This window comes from Gallus gallus, chromosome 6, assembly GCF_016699485.2.
Source record: "Gallus gallus isolate bGalGal1 chromosome 6, bGalGal1.mat.broiler.GRCg7b, whole genome shotgun sequence".
Taxonomy (NCBI): Eukaryota; Metazoa; Chordata; class Aves; order Galliformes; family Phasianidae; genus Gallus; species Gallus gallus.
The window spans coordinates 8,098,953-8,114,867 of NC_052537.1; the positions used below are offsets into that span (position 1 = coordinate 8,098,953).

Sequence of the window (15,915 nt, forward strand, 5' to 3'; positions counted from 1 at the left end):
TCTGGTGGTTGGCAACCCTGCAGATAGCAGGGGGTTCGAAACTAGATGATCGTGGTCCTTTTCAACCCAGACCATTCTATGATTCTATGGTTCTATTTTTCAGAAACTAAGCAAAAATATTTGTTTGATATGTGAAAACTAAGCAAAGCAGTGCAAATCATTTCCATCCATCAAATGATATCTGAAACCCATGTTAAATATCACTTTGTTATCCCACATCTTCAGAAACTCTTGGAAGCCAAACATTAAAGATTCAATGAAGAATAACAGTGGAAACAAGCAAGGTCATAAGAGGGAACAGAGCTCTTCTCTTTGCTAGCAATTAGATCTCCTGGCTTCTTTTATGCTTTGCCTTAGTAAATTGCAGGTCATTTCCATCCCTTTCATTTGCTTTTTATTTCTTAGAGAAAACATTTCTTTCTGCCTATTTGCAAACAGTAATTCCCATAGTTACAGTTTTCTGTACACATGATAGGTAAAAATCAATACTTGCTACAGTTCTTTTGAAGTGCGTGATAAAGTTCAATGCAGTGAAAACTAGTTAAGGTTCCCTAGTTGCAAAGGCTCAAACACATGAATAAATCTACACAAATGAATAATTACCGGGGGGTCAAAGCAACTTGATTATGAACGAAGCAAAGGTTTTTTTTTGGTTTGTTTGTTTGTTTGTTTTTGTTTTTTGTTTTCCTGGGAGAATTAACAATTGCATGTATTCATTACACTTTTTTCGTACCCCCCCCCCTCTTTTTTTTTAAGTTAAAGACGTTAACTTTTTCACAATTTACTAGGCTCATAATATCCACTACTCACACCCATCCCCATCCTGAAAAATGCCTCAAATAAAATATATAGTGCTTTTAATTCAAAACCCATGCTAACGCTGGAATACTATCTCTCCAGATTTACTAAGGAGCCTCCAGAGACCCATTACATTGTAGGAGTGCAATATGCATGTGTTACCTGAAAACAAAGTATTAAGCTAAATAAAATAATCATACTTACCCCTAAATCTGTATTTTCAAAAAACTGCCTTTCTGCTTACCACCAGCAAATGGGAAACAGAAGATACTTATTTCTGCAGTGCAAATTCCAAAGGTTTTCTAAGCTGATATTTTCTATTTGCATAACTGCCAATTAAATTATGGTTTTGTGGGAGATCTAAAATGACAGCACAATTTTCATAGTGATGCTACAGGTTTTCAAAATCAGTGTAAGCCCTACACCAAACTTTGTATATCCTACAGTTGTCTAGGAACTGAGTTCTTTAAGAACCTCTTTAAAGCAGTAAAGTTGCTGTAACCAGTTTTGTACAACATCCTTTTTCATAGTTTTCATCTCACTGGCAGATGTCAAGGTGTACTTTTTATGCTCAATAAAATAAATTGATTTTAAACACCTTCTCATACCCTGAGTTTATAGCTACTGCATTTAATCTCATGTTTTACTCTCTATTCCTTTTCTTTCATGATTCACTAGGACAAATGAAGTGGGAAACATTGCACATTACTCCTATTAAAAATATGGCATATTTAAAGATCCTCGTTTCCTTTTGTTGTCCATTAAATTAAGAAACAAAGTTATCACCTGAAGGTGCTCGTAGCTCCAGTTCAAAGTTCAGGTGGTTGATTCAAACTATCAAACCTTTGTAAGATTCCACAAAAGAGGAGATATTTCATCTGGAAGAGGAAAACATCCAAAGTTACAGGTTTTTTTTCCTATTATCTACCTGTGGAAAAGATATAAACTCTCACATTCTAGGTTGTAAGGCAGCCTCAGTTCAACTGGAGTCAAGATGAAAGTTCTCCTCTGCAAAGATTTTCCATCATTCTCCATTTCACGACTGTTCCTTTCCCTCTGAAGGTGAACTCTCCTCACAGAACAAATCAAACCTCCAGTACCACTGGTCCAAGTTCTGGCAGCCTGTCTAGTCACTTAGTATTCAACTTTTAGCAAAGAAGAAAAGAATAAATAGACCAACTGTCAGGTGGGATTGTTTTTCTTCCCCCTCCAGCATGGCAGCTCTAATTAAGTTTTCCCTAAATAGACTGGCTTGATGTGAAGCCAGCTTACATAAGCTAATGGAAATTATGTGCAAAAGAAAGCTGTATAAATGACTGAATAGGGCTCTTGAGTAAAGGGAGTAAGTATTATATGAAGGCTGAGTAAATAAAGCACTTCACAAAATCTTGATCCTTTCTTACCGCTCTGTAGTTGTATATAATCAATATACCACTATCACAAGGGTGAAAAATGCGACCGTAAATGTTTTACTGCTGTCATATACCATCCTACAAGTGCCATTACAGAACTCAGTTTTTACAGTGCCTCAATATATTGTTGGAAAGTTATTCCTCATTAAGTGTATTGAAAAATATAATATACGAAGATGTTTAAAGTTAAAATTTCTCAACTAAGAATAAAAGCCTTTCTAAGTTTGGGAAGAGAAAAAAAAATACAAAAAAGCAATTACAGGGCCAAAGCTACAGATCTTTAATAATCATGACCCTTCTTCTTTTAATAAAACTTGCACTCTAAATAACTTGCCAGTTCTGAAAAGGAAGCTTGGGATTGTAATTGCCATAACAAGAACTCAACCAACTGACAAGCCAACTTATTTTTACTGCCAGGAGCAACTTCATACTACCCCACTCAACACTGTGTGGAGGTCTGAAGATTCTCTGAATTTTACCAAAAGGCAGGTATTTCTTCTTTGCCGTGGTAAAGAGCAGGCCAGGATATCTTTCCCCCTCTCTTCTCCCCCTCTCTTAGTATTTCATGAAGTCTACTATATAAGAGCAACTATTACAGAAACATCAATAAAGAAAGTGCATAAGTTACCAAGGAAGCACACAGACAGTGCCTAATGCTCAGTTTTACATTGACTAGTGCTATAATATCTCAGAAGCCATTACAGATACCAAAAAGTTCACTCTTACTATCACGACAGTAAAAATCTCTTCTTACAGATGATTGAAAGGAGTACTGGAGAGAAAGAATGAACTTAAGACAAAAGTGAAGATAAGCTTATAGTATGATATATAGGGATTGTCACTGACTATAACTTATCCATTGCTTTATGTTGTGGCATTTTACCTTACATCCATTTGAAAGTACTCAAAGTCAGCCTTTGACAGATATTTCTCTGAAAACTATTTCTTATAATAATCTAGTTTACTTTTCATTTTCCTAGATGCAATTCAAGGTGATTTAGAGATTTGACAGAAGCTATCACTTGTAATTAGGTGATATCCATATATTTAACTTTGCTATACATTCTGACAGCCAGTCAGAAAGAGCAAACTATGAAATTTACAGTTTTTACATTATGCATTCTCTTATGGAAAACGGCTCCCCAGTACATATGTCCGTTTTTACTGTCAAAAAATACAGTTCTTGCTTTGTCTTTTATCAGATGCCTGTTCTACAACCTAACAGAACGCTTGAGTGTTCTGTTGAGTCTCCATGTCTGTGCAGAAGCCTGAAGGTTACAGATTAACATGTCCCCATCAGAACTCTTGAACAGGAACAGCCACGACCCTTCTGTAAAGAGCACTTGAACTTCCACCTCCTCAGTCACTTTGCTCTGTGTGCTGGGTGAGATTACAGGAGAAGCAAATTGCCATCAGCTTCCCATTGTACAAGACAAGGCTAATGAAAGCAGAGTGTTTAAGCAACTTGCCTGAATTTCAATGTGCATTCAGCTTCAGAAAGCTGAAGTGCTTTTGGCTGTAGAGTTGTAACCATATGACAACATCTCCTTAATTTTTCACATCTCTACCTGAAAGTGAAGTGTTAGTCACTTGAGAAATCTTAAATTCTGTCCAGTAATCTTCATTTTTTATGTCCATCAATGCTGCCGTATCAGAGATACCAAGAATAAAACAATTAAATGTTCAACAGATATGCCTAGCAGTATTATAATCCAATGACTTAGATAGTGTCATTGAGAGAGACATAAAATGATCTTACTTTTTGACACCATGTTTATGAGGAGTTTAGGATATAACCTTTAATACTATTGTGCCCAGACTGTCATGTGGAGAACAATGATTGCAGTATTTAACTGCAAAATTCAACAGCTTTTATGTACTATCGAATGTATCTTCCAAGTCCAGCTGTATTAAAAAACAGAGTTCTGCATACACACCTGTAAGCATAGTGCATTAGGTGACAGTGCAAGTCATTTTTCATGTGGATAGGATGACTGAATGACATTATGCAAAAGCTAGGTGTAAACATGCTTAAAGATATTTAACGTGTTCAAAGCAACTCTGTTAATACAGTGATGTCATCAGAGAGATGTTGTAAGAGACTATTCTTTTATATCATTGACTCAAAGTTTGCTGAGGAACAAGTCCAGGCAAGTCCTGGGCAAAGGCAGAGAAATCTTTTGTCTTGAGGACACTGATGGACAGGTCCTGGCTAAGGATATCCTCTTGTGGATATCCTTATCTCCTCTAAGGAGCAGATGGACAAGGCCAGGGGCAACGAGAGAGAGATAAGCTGCTGCTAATGGCCGGGAAACGGTCTTTTTGTGTGGACTTATCTCGAGGAAGATGGCCATCTCAGGAGGTATGCACATGACTCTTGCTCAAGCACCCAGGGATGTCACGTTGGCAGGAGAAAATGGAGGATAAAAGAGGGTCCAACAACCACAGCGATGGAGAGGCTTATCTCGCCTTCCCTTCCCCACGACAGACTTGAGGGGTTCTCTGCCATCTGATCCTTCACCACAACCTGGAGGCTGATCTCTCACCGCAAGGTGGAGGCTGATCTCTCATGATCTCTCACCACGACACAAGCTTTCTGCCTTCAGATCCTTCTCTACGGACTGTTTGCTGACGGACTTCCCTGGGCCTGCTACCTGAGACCTGCTGCTTCCTCCCTGACCTGCACCCTCTCGTTGCCCAAGACCGGCCTCGCTGCTCCTGCCCTTCGGCCTCGGACCGTCGGAACGTCATGCAACGGGAGTGCTGCCGGATCCTGGTGGTGACTATCCCCGCTTTACGCAATTCTTGCCTCTTTCTATCTTTTCTATCGCTCGCCTTCCCTTCCCCATCACCCCAATCCTTAATAGTGTCCGTCCTCCCCTTTCTTCATCTCCCTTATTAACATTTGTAATAAACTGGTCGGACCAACATTTGAACCGTTGTTTCTTAATCTCACGCCGGGCATACATATTTCAAAGAACCTCCTCTCTCTCCTATAAATTGGAGTGTGACAGATGTCAGACTGACTCAAGCTGCTACAATCCAGAAAAGCAGACATAACATCTGAAAAGCTAAAACTAAATTTTAGTCGAGGATAAAAAATGTAAATAATTTGGAAGAGTGATGTAAATACACCAGCACGACATTCAACCTTAAGGAAATAAAGAAGCTTTGAGAACTTTCCAAGTTGTAATGACTTTCTTTTCAGGTAGACTTTATTCAGTGAAGTGGCTTCAGCCTTGTAGATTTAAAGTAATTGCTGTCTTTTTTCATTGTTTTTCATGTGCATCATAGAGTTGCTTTGCTTATAGGACTGGCCATTATTAACCACAAATACTCCTTGGCACAAAAGCACAGCAGTTCATTATGCACTAAATCATTTCAAAAGCTTTGTGCTAGCTTTGATAAATCAGCAATCTTTTAACCCTTAAACCTCAAACTTATAGCTATGGAATAGCTACTATAGCTATTCACACTTCTGGAAGTTACAAGGTTTTGGTTTTACTTCTATCTCATCAGAAGAAACCTCTCAGACGTTGTCACTGAAGAAGTGGAGTACAAGTATGATCTCCGTAGTACAAAGTAGCTGAGAACACTGCTAAGCAATAAGAATGTTGCACTCAAAATGTCTGGGCAACTGAGTTGTCTCAACAGCAACAATTCATCTTGAATGCAATCCTACTTTGAAATCTGGGCTACATTAACCAATATGTGAAAAGGCTATGATACATAAAGGTTTACATGCCGCTCACAACTAAGTACTTCTTTAGTGAATCTCTTCTGTTAAATCATTTTGCTTTTATACTACTTCCATCATGTTTAAATCTGGCTCAGCTGCTTTTGAAAGCAGTTATGTGTATAGCTTGCAGCAGGAATTAATACAGGTATTTTCATAAAGATAGTTTACTTGATTTTCAAACTAGGAGTTGTCGTAAAAGAAAACAATGAAGTATGAAAAAAGTAAGCTACAGGAGTTTGCATTTGCAGACTAGAGTAGATGAAAAATGAAGCCTCTTGTGCTCATTTCCTCCACTGTAATAAAGACATAAGATCATCCAAGGAATTGACTGTAGGTACCATGGGGAAAATTGGAAAGTAAAATGCACACCATTTTAAGTATATGAAAAATGCACTGACATTTTATTTAAAGCTCTGTCAAAAAGCCTTCTGAAACCACCAACTATTTGGGGCATACGAACAAAATGCAAGCCTTTCACTTGCAAGGCTCCACATGGGAGCTTTTGTACTGAGCCTGGATTAACATCCATTTGAAAATACAATGAGGGTGTCCTTACACAGTGCTACACCAAGGTCCTGCTCTGTTTGCCTTTCTCTCTTCCTGCCTATCTTCTGTAGGCACATCATGCAAAAAGATGTTTTGAGTAAAACAAGTTGTCCCTACCAGCTTCATGATATACAAGCTGCCTTGTGAAAATTCTAATGTTAGCGGTCACTAGATAGCAAAGTATATCTTTATGTCACAACTTTGTTCTTCTGATACAATTCCTTAATTTTCTTCTGGAAACTTACATTTTTATTAATACTGACTATACTGAAGCATCTGTTATCAACATTGCATTTCCTTGTAAATAGAGGCAATATTCCTGTTTTGTTCAAGGCTATAATCAAGCTACACTGCAATTTCATATTTCTACTGCAAGATATTCACACGTCCAGATATACTCCTGCAATACAAATCTAACATGGTAATGCCATACGTGGTAATCAAGAACAGCATCCTCAGATATACTAACAGGAGTCAAATAACATTTCTCATTCTGGAATGGAATTCCAGGCTTGAGAAATAGTCATAAAAACAGTGAAACGTGCACTACTTTAAGACATTTCTTAAAATTTCACTTTCACACACTATTACAACAACAGTGAGTATCCCTGTGATACCTAAATTGCCTTTGATATCCAGTCCAAATATGCACTATTGCTGGGTTTCTGAACTGTTTTGGTTGTTGGAGTTTGTTGTCTCAGAATGATGTTGAAATGCTAGTGAATGTATATAAAGCAACAGAGAATGCAGCCACACCCTTTCTCACACATTTAACCTACCAAAATTAGGATATATAACACAAAACATCTGTTTGCTTTCTCCTGTCTTGGATTTGGCTTTTCTGATGATGAATGAGTTTCTGCTGTAAATCCTAAGTTTCCTACGGTGAGTAACAGAATGTTTTCACCCTTATCCTCCTCATGCTGCTGTGCAGGGCACAACAATGATATGAAGAGAGATAATTTTGGACACATTCTGTTTGCAAGAAAGAAACATTTCTGTATTCCAAGCAAACGCTTTACCACGTATCTGCAAGTGTATCTGTCAGTGTAATCACAGTATCCTTCTGTTGTCATGTTCTTAGATATCAGGATACAGTACGTTGCAACAGTGGAAGATGGTTGAGCTGTTGAAGTAACAGTGTATTAAATACATTATCACTTCAAAGATCATGGTATTTCTGGAGAACATAACATCTTCCTATCCTAACAGACAAGTCATCATCAGGTTACTAGGAACTGGCCAAGGTCCACTTGGAAACTGAAGAGCACCTCTTTCCATCCTCCCTGTAGATGCTGTCTGAGAGCCTGTAGTTGATGAAAAAGTTTGGAAAGTTCACAGATTCTCAGTATAAAAGCACACAGCCTTGGCTTGCCCCAAACCAAGAGTGGTCAGACACTGGAATGGACCTCTAATGGAACTGGTGGAGTCATCAACCATGAAGGTGTTCAAGAAACATGTAGATGTGGTACTAAGGAATGTGGTTTAGTGGGTAATATTGGACAGTATGCAGTTGGACTTTTTCAACCTTAATTATTCTATGAGTCTATAAATCAGACAATCTATGGACTGCCATCTCACAAAGCTGCTGAACTTTACTGAAAACCAGTGTCTGCAGTTTCTACATCACTCAGTTAAATACTCCAGCAGCAAAGAACCAGGACACAGCCCTTTATCCATACAATTTTACACCAGTGACCAGCCAGTCTTGTCACCTTGCTATCAAGCTCCAAAACCAGATTCTTACTGAGTCATGAGAGTCATGAGCAGAATCCAATACCAGAAACACTTTAAGAAAAGCCTCCTACATCAGGTGAGGACAAAACAGGCACACATCTTTAGCACTAAGATGAACTATTCTTTTGCCATAAATATCCTTATGTGATGTTTTAGTCTCTTATTCTAAGCATATAATGGGATAAAATAAGGTAGATTCTCAAGGGTCTACAAATGAATTGTACTATATGTGCAAATTGCTGATCCCTCAAGGGAAAATAGGGACAACAACAACAACAAAACCCATCACCCAGCACACAATTTTTTGCCTGAAAAAAAAAAAAATCTGAATGACTATACAGCCCTTATGCCACTCAGTATATACCTTTGCTCTCCCTTAGACACCATAAGCGCTCCATGACAGCACAGGGAACAGTGAGATGGAAAAAGAGCACTAAGAATAGCAGGTATTTGCAATGGCAATACGAAGCATTGTCAAATCCTCAGCACTGGCAACTTAAGACATTGCCAAAGCCAAAGCCCCGGTGAAGTCCGTAAGCGGGCAGGATGATACCCCTTTATGATTACTACAGTTGTTTCAAAGGCGAAGCTTTTTAACAGGGTTGTCAAACCACTCAAAAAATGGTTAAGCAATATAATCCAACCCTAAAATTTCAATTTTCAAATAATAGATCTCTAACCATTCTCTTTATTTGGTGTATTAGTGATGCCTGATTTTGTTACAGTATTTCATATTTTTTTTCTCTAAAATAAAGAACAGTAAATTCTCCAGCAAATTAAAACAATTAAAAATTTAAGTGAGCACTAAGTCAACAATTCGGTGATACAATCATATATTTTCAATTAGATATTCATAGTGTGCAAGTGAATTTATTTAAGCCAATGTGTATCAGCATCATCAACAAAAATATTCATCATCATTATCACTTTCATCTGGCAGAAATCAGTAGCAGATGTTATGGAACTTTTCCATGTTTATATTCATAGATGCTTGACATTCCCCCATTGAATTCAAAACAAGAAAACACAAGGAATAATAATCCCACATTCACAGCGCACTATTTTGAACCATAATCTGCACCTAGTTTCAAGTCACATCACAGACAGCAGTAGCCATTGTTTTTCAGACTCAGACTTCAACGAGACACCTTGCTCTGTATAAAGCATGTGAAACACTGAAATAGAATTTTGGCTTGCAATTCAATTCTTGCCCAGTCACTCTCAGTATTCCTTAAAAAGTCTGTCTGCATAAACAATATACACTTCACACCACAGCACAGTACTACATGCCAGTTCTTTTACACTGTAGGCCACTGGTAGCCTACAGCACAAGATTTACTCATATACTATGAGAGATCTTTAAATTATGTATGACAAGCCTCTCTTAAAACAATTATTTTCCTAGTCCAACCATGTCTCTAATTACAAATATTTATTCAGTAATGACAAAAATCATAAAAGGAACAAAAACCACCAGGACAGTTCTAAAACCCAGTACACAGTGATCACGATCCCACTGGCTCTTTGAGTCAAATAATGCCTGTTTTTTCTGCTAGTTACTAATCACATAGCACACATTAGTGACAAAGTTTGGGAAGAGCACAGAAGCAACTTCCCATATGTACATGGGAAACAGGGAAATACAGTGGTTTCAATAATCACATTCAGATATGAAACACGCTTCCCAGAAATTCAGGTCACATGTGTGCATGTATTTTGTTAAAACACAGGTACAAAGAGGCAATGTTAGCTTTTCAATTTCAATAAATCTTAATTTTGACTTCTTAACACATCAACAAATTCCTTTTGCTTTCATATGATCACACTACTGACCAGAAACTAGGTCTACTGAACATTACCCTTTTTCTTCCAGAAGCTTCTTTAATAAATCTATTTTCAGCATGGGAACAAGAACAAGTGTCAGTACAAAGGGAATAGCAGGGACTCCCAGCAAGGAGCACAGGCAACTACATTTGCTGTAAACCCCGTTCATTTATCAGGCTAAAGTAATTACTGCCCTGCCTCCCAGGAAACAGAAACTAGGAACTAAAATGCAAAGCTCCCACACCATTGAAATATAACAGGAAAGGACAGATTAATTTCCACATTTTTAGTACACCTTGCTCTTCCAAAGGACCCCAGTTCCCCAAGTTCATGTTATGCTTTCCTAGTGTGCTATCCTGCAGTCTGCTTCAGCCCAGCTGCATGCGCTAGGCAATGTGAGAACCTTCAGCACACCCATGGAAGACACAGTATATGGTATGATTTTGAATTAATGGTGCAGAAGAACATCTTTTTAAATTAATGTAAGCTGTTACATACGCATGCAGCTATTCAACCACCCTTCAAATCTAAGAGTAAATTTAACAGAGGTCAAAGAAGTAACTAAGTGCAGTATGGCTTAAAGATATTGCAGTAGCTTTGAACACACCAACTGGTTACTGTTGACAGTGAGAACTGCAACAGCACTAAACTTAACTTGAATTAGCTTCCCAGCCATCATTTCTATAACTGCACTGTGGTACATTCTGATTTTCCTTATTCTGTAGGGTAAAGTAGTTCATACCTACACCACAGTTCAGAGGACAGCCTCATTCCAGTATTTACTTGCTCAGATTTATTGATTTTTTTAAACACAGCTATAGAAAAATACGGCATTTTCTGCAACAAAAGGCTGAGAAAAAGCAAGGAGACACTGATCAGTTGCTGTAAGAATGTGGAATATTACCAGATTGTTAGCAGATACGTTTTTTGAAACATAGACATTTAATGCAGTAATAGAATCTGATTACCTCTCATCTGTTTGATTTTTGGTTGTTGTGTCGGAGAAGAATATTTGGCACGTACTCACTGGGCTTTGAGATGCACTGTTTATACAGTCTTCCTATTTTTTTCCCCTCCCAGACAGAATGAGAAGCTTCTCTTGTCTAACAGCAGCAGTATCCATAGGATACCTCTGCTCTTCTTGAGCTCATTCCTGATTCACAAGGTGAGAATCTCTTCATTCCTCAGCTATGTGATATTATACCTATACTCTTCTTGACATTTTCAAACCCCTTAAGCTGATCACAGATAAACAAACGCTGTAGAATGCAGGAAGATCACAAGTCTTAAATAAAAGTCCACTTCTTAAATAATCCCCCTAACCCGCTCATTCCCCCCACCCACCCTTTTTCTTCTTTTTCTTTTTTTTTTTAGTTTTCTGTTTGTTTATTTTTCTGTTGGTTTGGTTGGTTTTGTAGTCAAGTATTCTTTCTTTCTGCCAAGAGAAACTTTGGCTAAGCAGAAATCATTTACGTAATGCCTCACACTTCAGACTAACAATGTCAGTCACACATTCTCACATATTTAAAAAGAGATTGCATGTAGATGAAATATGAAATGCAAGCATAGGCAAAGCCTGTTGAACACAGCATTGTAGAGACCTTTTCCCACCAAGAACAGAGCGATTACACCGTCTAGTTTTGAAATATCAGCAGAAGGTACATTAATCCCACAGATAAGTTATCCTTAATTAAGTAGCATAGAACTATCTGTGATGAGCTGGTTGACAAACAACAGAGTAAATAACAACTGCATCACTAGAACACTTTAAAACTGTTGAATGTGATCAGCATTAAGAGATAGAAGGGAACGTCTAGCACATGGAAGACGAAAAAGAGAATTACTCATTTTTGCAACTCTTTAGGAACATTGTAAAAATGGGCAGAACATAAGATTAAACCTCTGAGGAAGATTCCACAGCTAACAGGCTTGGAAAGCAGCGTTAGTATGGCCATGCAAATTAACGTTCTGACTCCAAATCAGACTGAGCCACTGAAAATGAACTATGCTGAATGTTCACAAGGCAGGTGAGATGATCTAAAACTTAGGTTGTTCATACAAACAATACACAAACATTCAGCAGACCTAGAATGAGTCATTTATGTGACTTTAGTAAACAACATTACATTTTAGACTGCTTTACTTTTTAGAAGTAATAAGAATTTAGTACATTTTTGAAGCTTTAGAGATGTGTAGGAGTTTCAAACTGAAGATCAAGTGATTCAAACATTTTTATTTTCAAAAGGAACAACTATGCAACTACAGAAGAGTTTGGTTTAAGATACAACTTTGTAGTCATAATTCATACCTACAGTGAAAAACGATCAGTTTTTCACAGGTATGAGGTGGACGTCAAAGGGTTTGCTTATAAATATTGCTGGAGATGGATTCAAAATCAAGATGCACTGTATGTCTGGTGTTAAGATAAAACTGAACTTGTTTTGTACAGCATGACTTAAATTATTTTAAATAAAACAGCAGCAAAACACAGAAGAGAGTGGACACTTGGTGAAAATGAATACACAAAGATTACTAAGAGAATGTAGTTATTCCTTTCGTCTAAAGAAAGAGGATGAGGAGCTCATGCTGCTTTTAATGCAGAAACCAAATGTCACCATGGAGCTACTATCAGCCCTGTTCCTAATGGTTACTTACTTGTTTAAATCAATACGAAGATGTTGATTTATAGGAGCCTATGACCTGGTATTGACCTTGTAATAGAAAAGCACAAACAAGACAGGACCTATTGTGATCCCCACATCAGGTTTGTAATTACTCAGTTTCATTAAGATAGTGACATGAATACATAGACAGCGTATTGAAGCTAATGTTTAAATAAGAACACTTTCACTTGATGCTTTTTACTTTGCTGGAAGTTAAATATATCTTTGTGATTGCAGACATAAGCACACTTGCTCCAGATCAGATAAATGGTATGGTGGTTCTCCAAATCAACTGGGACAAGTCAGGTGACAAATGATTTCCATTAGCTTCAGCAGAATAGAAACAAAACAGATCAATACAAATGATTTGCAGCAAGTTCGGATCATAAATTTCCTTCTCCCCACTACCATCGTTTTAAAATAGAAGCATTTTCTCCCCATACGGTCTGAAAAAAGGCAGTAACGATCCAGGGATTTGATACAGTTAGGACAAACTGCTCATGATTTCAACTTGGATTGCTTTTTAATCAAGCATTATTTTTATTCAGACACATAATATTATTTTAAAAGTTAGCAAACAAACAAACAAAAAAATAACCATCAGATGTTTTGGAAATGAATTTGATTCTACTGCTACGTAAGAGCCCTAGCAGTTCTAAATTCTTCTTTTATCATACTAAAATTAAGGGTTATTTTGCTTGCACCATTCCTCATTTGTCTGAGTTTCTAAACTCTGTTGTAAAGGTTATTTTGGAGTCACCAGTGATTACAAATTTGAGATCTAAAAAACAACAACTTCTGAGCTTGCACTGCAAGAAATGGCCTGCTCATACTTTCTTGTTCTCCCATTCAACAAAATTAACTTCTATTTAAAAAACTATATTCCAAAACAGAATAATCTACTGCATATTGAGTAAGGACATGCAGCTATTTATGAATCTGCTGTAGTGATGATGTAATCTGTACTGATTGAAAAAAGATGTTCATAAGCAAATGAAATGGAAAAGCATGAATTCCTTCAGAGAAGGAACAGGGCACCCTCTTCAGGAGGTACAAAATACACTTCCACAGCAGTACATTTTGGGGAAATTCTTTTGTAACATTACTTAATGTACCGCTAAACTAATATGTTGAAATACTAAGGTACAGATGTTTGACATTTACAGTTCCTTCTCTCTCTAAATACATAGTTATCAGTATTAATGATTCTTTCTTCACTGGCTCTGATTCTCAGCTCACTATCACATAGTAACTACTTCCACTGGTTAGCTTTTAATATTAAAGGAAAAAAGAAAGCTTCCTGTAAGCTTCAATTTCAGTGTCTTTTCTCTTTCTCCTATCACTAAAAAAGAAACAACAAGAAAGATCAATTATCTCTCTTCCATATTGGTATATTAATAGTATTCCTTCAAAAACATGTCTCCTCGCAACATATGAGAAGGTGTAGGCTGTGAAATCCCCTCAGCACTGCTACAGAACACCCTGCATGAAGGTATTCCCCTGTCTACTGGGTATCCCACTTGTCCCTGCCTTCACCAGTTGTTTAGCAGACACAAAAATGGGTCAGTGGTACAAAGTACAGCTTTCCCCAGTACACAACAGCCCTATCTTTTTATTTTTGTGCTTGAAAATACAAAACATCTGCTACACATCACAGAATGATTCAGTTAGGAGTTGGGGCCCTATTTCTAGAAACAAGGTTTCAGAATAACAGTGAATCAAATCAAAACAGCACTACGGATTACAAGATACAGCAAGTACCACAGTCTATTTGCATATATGAAATTTTCTCTAGAGAAATAAGTAACCTCGTTTATGAAGAAAAAAATATCACCAGAACATGGTTTTAATGTTTGCTTAAATAAAACAGAGCTATCTGGGAGCTAATTAGGATGAAATAGCCTCTCTTAGAAATCTGGAATAAAAAGCCTTAAGGAAATAGGTGATTTACTTAACTCGAGACAAGACAGAAATTCACTATCAGTGCAGGATGATCACTGCTGCAAATTACTCAAAGTACTGAGCAGCATTTTCTCCACGAACACCAAAAAACAAAATTCACAGATACGGCACCTGATAAATACAAAACAGCCGTTGCTCTTATAAAATGATATGAAATGCATTAGCATGATTGTATTTAATGTGAAGAAAGTAGAGTACAATCTGATTTTAACACAAGTTTTTGGTGTAATTATGAGACTTACCATTAAACTTGGACTTTACCTCTCTCCAGCATATGTACGTACACACACACGAGCATGATTTCCCTTCCCAAAGGTTTATTTTCAAGTCTGAGCTTTTTTTGCATATATGTAGTTTTTCCAATGGAAGGACCAAACACAAATGCAAGCTCAGTAACTCATACGCTCAGAAGCAAGCTTAAATGAATACACACAAACACGCCAGACAAGTCTGGGAAATTTAAAATTAAATTTCAGAATTTTTATGCACAGATCTCTGCCACAGCCTGCCAAACTATCACAGTCGTGTCACTGACTCTATGTCTTCTTTATTGCAATGATAAACCCTGTAAGAGTTCTGAGCTGCACAGCAGGACACCTTAAGCCACGCTGTGAGTACCACCCTGTCCAACATCTGCAAACAAAATGCAACACAGACAGATAGATTTAAGTTTGGCTTTTCAATCTGTCATAAAACATGAACTAAACCTGGAGGGCTGGAAGCCATTATCTGTTGTCCATCAGTATTATTTTAATTCTTCCCTTCCCAAATTCATCCCCCAGTGCATTACTTTACTCAATTCAATTCATTTTACACCACTGTTCCAGGTGCTGGTACAGGCTGCCCAGAGAGGTTGTGGATGCTCCGTTCCTGGAGTTGTTCAAGACCAGGTTGGATGCGGGCCTGGGCAACCTGCTCTACTACCAGATCTGGAGGTTGGTGGCTCCGCCTGTGGCAGCGGGGTTGGAATTTGATGATCCTTGGGATCCCTTCCAACCCAAGCCATTCTATGATTTTATGATTCTACTTTAAGTCAAAAGCTCCAACCTTCCATTCATAGAGATCTAGATAACAGAAGCTTACTTTTTTTATCCTCCTTAGCAGATATATATAGAAAAATGCAAATTAACCCATTTTAAGTTTAGAGTTTACTTCATTAGTCGGTTTAACATCTAGAAACAAGGATTTTAAATGATCTTTGGAAATGCAGTTCACTGTAATTTATCAAATCAGG

At 37.5% G+C, this 15,915-nt stretch overlaps 1 long non-coding RNA gene across 1 annotated transcript in view; it reads right to left on the bottom strand.

The window, feature by feature from the left end:
• Positions 1-744: 744 nt before the first annotated feature.
• LOC124418045 overlaps positions 745-15,915 on the bottom strand; it is a 68,888-nt gene continuing 53,717 nt past the window's right edge. Inside the window, exon 3 of the long non-coding RNA XR_006939542.1 lies at positions 745-1,676. This is a non-coding gene — a long non-coding RNA (uncharacterized LOC124418045). The remainder of the gene's footprint in view (positions 1,677-15,915) is intronic.